Raw genomic sequence first — 4,980 nt, forward strand, 5'->3', positions numbered from 1 at the left:
GCCTGATTTTATCTATTCATTACTTTCATAGTCCTTGTTTCTCTTTCATTTAATCTTACTATTATCTTAAAAGTTATATATACAACATAAGGTAAAGGAAAATAAACATGATACTGCAAAATGAAAACTAAATGTCTTATGCCCTGGCTCCACTCCTTTTCTTCATAAATAAACACTTTTAAGGACTTCCCAGGGGGCTCAGTAGCAAAGAATCTGCCTGCCAAGCAGGAGAAGCAGGTTCAAGCCCTCAGTCAGGAAGAACCTCTGGAGAAGGGAATGGCAACCACTCCTTTGTTCTCGCCTTGAGAATCCCTTGGACAGAGGAGCTTGGTAGGCTACAGTCTATGGGGTCCCAGAGTCAGACACAACTGAGCAACTAAACAGCAACTATGAAACACTTCTAAACAGCTGAGATTTTAGTTATTCTGGTGATAATGTAGTTTACTTTAATAAAGGATAGCTTCCTGATACCTACTTCTCAACTTAACCTATTTTTCATAAATAAGGGCTACCCATACCTACCCCTCTATTTTTATGTGCTGTGCTTAGTCGCTCAGTCGTGTCCAAATCTTTGCAACTCCATGGATTGTAGCCTGCTAGGCTCCTCTGTCCATGGGATTCTCCAGGCAAGAATATTGAAGTGGGTTGCTATGCACTCCTCCAGGGGATCTTTCTAACCCAGGGATAGAACCCACGTCTCTTACGTCTCCTGCATTGGCAGGCAGGGTTCTTTACCACTAGTGCCACCTGGGAAGCCAATCTCTAATACCTGTTTGCACAATATCTAATTATTGTTTTTGCCCTGGCATGAAATGAGAGAAATCTGGAAAACTTGAAAATTTACCTCCTTTTCTCCCTTCATCCTTCTTTCATTTTTCCTTCTTATAAGGGATTATATATTTATCATGTGTGTATGTGCATGTGTGTATGCACATACACACATACACATACAGATATATATTTGCACACACATGTATATACACACATATACACAAATATAATCACTTAGAACAAGGGAGAAAAAAGAATTACATACACACATGAAAATCATACGGCTTGACATGTAATAGGTCCTTTCAAATAGAATACTTATATCCATTTTAAAGCTTTGGTATCTTTTCTTTCCTATTCTCTTAAAAAAAAAAACTGTCGTCCCCTCTATTCTCTTTCATTCCTGCTTTGGACTCCATGGTTTAATTCTCAAGGTTTCCTCTTTTTTCCTTATATTTTCCATGTTTATGTTCTACATATGTTTTATTCTGCCTTTAACTTTACATCAGCTCATGTAAACTTTTTAAAAAATAAGATAAACAATGTACTTTGGACTTCCCTGGTGGTACTGTGGATAAGAATCTGCCTGCCAATGCAGGGGACAGGGTTTGATCTCTGGTCCAGCAAGATCCCACGTGCTGCAGCCAACTGAAGCCCGTGTGCCACAACTACTGAGTCAGCTCTTTAGACCCCAGAGGGTGCAACTACTGAGCCCACACACCACAACTCCTGAAGCCCATGTGCTCTAGAGCCTGTGCTCTACAACAAGAAAAGCCACAGCAATGAGAAGGCTACCCACCACAACAAAGAGTAGCCCTTGCTCACTGCAGCTAAAGAAATCCCACGTGCAGCAACAAAGATCTAGGATAACAAAAAAAAAAAAAAAAAAACTCTAGAATTTTTTAAATGTATTTTTACTATATAGATGACCAAGTATCACTCTTCCACATTATATAATGGAGTATGTAATCAGATGCTTGCACCTATATTTAAAATCAACATATGACTACAGTCTTATGGACTCTGAGGGAGAAGGTGAGGGTGGGACGTTCTGGGAGAATAGCATGGAAACATGTATATTATCATATGTGAAACAGAACACCATTCCATGTTCGATACATGAGACAAATGCTCAGGGCCGGGGCAATAGGATGACCCAGAGGGATGGGATGGGGAGGGAGGTGGGTGGGGGGGTCCAGGAAGGGGAACACATGTAAACCCATGGCTGATTCATGTCAATGTATGGCAAAAACTATTACAATATTGTAAAGTAATTAGCCCCCAACTAAAATAAATAAATAAATTTATTTAAAAAAATCAATATATGAGATCTACAGATCCACACTGATAGAAATATTTTGTTTTGCCACATTAAATGCCACAAATTCTATTACTGTTGTGGCATTATTGATGAGCAATTCTTGGTAAAGTGCCGAACATAACAAAGTTTGATTTACACTGCAGACCCAGACTTGGAAAATGGTATAAATTTAAACCTATAGGAAATATGGTGTTAATTCAAATATATACACACAGACACACATATATGTATGTATGAGTAAACTTACATGGAGACAATTGTGAAGAGTTGTTAAGTGCTTTAAATTATAGTATTATACATTAATATAAATATTAATGTTTCTGTTATAAATTTATATAGAACATTAATATAGACATATATTTTAAAAGTACAAAAAGGTACAGCTTTGTTAATTATCACTATGAACATATTTATATAAGCACCAACCCAACAAAAATCTCTTCACCCTTCTGCTTTACATCTCAACTTTGTCTGCTTTTGAGTATTGCATGAATGGAATCATACAGCATGCATACCACTGTCTGTATTCTTTCATTTAATTTTACATTTTTGAGGATTGCTGTACAGCCTACCCATTCCTAATGTAAAGATTTTCATTTTATGAATTTACAATGGATATGCTACAAGTTGTCTATTATTTATACTGTTGAAGGACATTTAAATTTTCTCCATTTTTCACCTATTAAAACAGTGGTGCTGTGATCATTCTTGCATATGCCTTTTCATGTGTATTTCTTTCATATATATTACATAGAAGTAGAGTAGTGGGTTATAGGATATGTGTATGTTAAACTTTAATTGATATATGCCAAAGCGTTTTCCAAAAGATTTTCTACTTTCTTTCTGTCATGTGTAATATTTCACATCCTGGCTAATAGTAATTGATCTTATTGAGTTTTAAAATCATCTTCATACTGTCTATGGAAACTGACTTGTTATTATTTTCCTTCACCATCTTAATACTTTTTTCTTTCCCTATTGCCCTGGCTAGTAGTAGTTTTCAGAAAAAAATTATCAATATTCTAATATCATAATAGTGACCATTAATGTAACTGTTATTATTTTCAATCTCAGTGTGAAAGCTTTTAATATTTTATCATTAAGTATGGTATTTGTTGTAGTTTTTGACACCCTATATCAGATTAAGGAAATTTATTTCTATTCATAGCTCAATAAAAGTTTTTTAAATTAATAGACTACTTTTAAAGCAGTTTTTAAAAAACTGAGTAGAAAGTACAGGGAGTATCCATAAACCTCACTACCATCCTGCCAAATTTTTCATATTATTAACATCTAGCATTATTTGATTCATTTGTTACAACTTATGAATCAATATTGATACTGATTATCAACTAAGTTAAACATTTGCATTAGGATTCACTATGAGTTGCACAATTCTATGGGTTTTGACAAATGTGCACTATGATATATCCACTCTTACATCATAAAGAACAGTTCACTGCCCTAAAAATCCCTGTGTTCCACTTATTCATCCTTCCTCCTCTGACACCAAACCTATGCAACCACTGTTCTTTTAACTGCCTCAATAATTTTGCATTTTGTAGAATTTCATATACTTGGAATCATACAGTTTTTATACTTTTCAGACTCACTGCTCTCACTTAGGATTATGCATTTAACATTCTTCCGTGTTTTTCATGGCTTGATACCTCATTTATTTTTTTATCACTGAATAGTATTCCATTGCATGAAAATACCACAATCTGTTTATTCATTCACTGGAAAATATTTTGGTTGCTTCAATTTTTGACAATTATAAATAAGGCTACTATAAACATTTGCATGCAGGTTTTTGTGTGGACATACATTTTCAGCTTATTTGGGGAAATAGCTGGGAGCAAAATTGCTGGGTAGTAAGGTAAAATTATGTTTATCTTTGTAAGAAAGTACCAAACTACCTTCTAAAAGGAGCCATACCATTTTGCATTTCTGTTCCTGATGCTCCACATTCTTGCCAGCATTTCATCTTGTCAGTGTTTTGGATTTTGATTATTCTAATAGGTGTGTAGTGGTATCCCATCGTTGTCTGAATTTGAAATTACATAATGGCAGGAGACCCCTGTTCAATTACTGGGTCGAGAAGTTCCCCTGGAGAAGGGATAGGCTACCCACCCCAGTATTCTTGGGGTTCCCTCGTGGCTCAGATGGTAAAGAATGCACCTGCAATGTAGAAGACCTGGGTTTGATCCCTGGGTTTGGAAGATCCTCTGGAGGAGGACATGGCAACCCACTCCAGTATTCTTGCCTGGAGAATCCCTATGGACAGAGGAACCTGGTGGGCTCCAGTCCATGGGGTCACAAAGAGTCAGACATGACTGAGCAACTAAGCACAGCACAATGGCATATGATGTTGAATATCTTTTCTGTATATATTCTTCAGGAGATGGTATCTGTATATCTTTTTTACGAGATGTTTTTCAGATTTTTGCCCATTTTTTAAAGTGGGTTGCTTATCTTCTTATTGTTAAGTTTTAAGATTTCTTTATATATTTTGGATACAAGTCCTTTCAGTAAATATTTTCTTCTACTATATGGCTTGTCTTTCCATTCTCTTAACAGTAACTTCAACACAGCAGACATTTTAAGTGAAATTCACATTATCAGTTTTGTTCTATACAGATCATGGTTCGGGTGTTGTATCTATAAATACTTATTTCCAAACCCGAGATTATCTAGATTTTCTCATTTTATCTCTAAGTTTTATGGTTTGGTGTTTAACATTTAGATATATGATACATTTTGATTCAGTTTCTTCAAATTTTATAGGTCAGTCTCTAAATTCTTTTTTCTTGTGCATGTGGATGATCAGCACCATTTCTTATTGAAAAGGCTATTCTTTCTCCATTGAATTGTCTTTGCTCTTTATC

This window comes from Giraffa tippelskirchi, chromosome X (genome assembly GCF_054371585.1).
Source record: "Giraffa tippelskirchi isolate mGirTip1 chromosome X, T2T-mGirTip1v1.2.pri, whole genome shotgun sequence".
In the NCBI taxonomy this organism is placed as follows: Eukaryota; Metazoa; Chordata; class Mammalia; order Artiodactyla; family Giraffidae; genus Giraffa; species Giraffa tippelskirchi.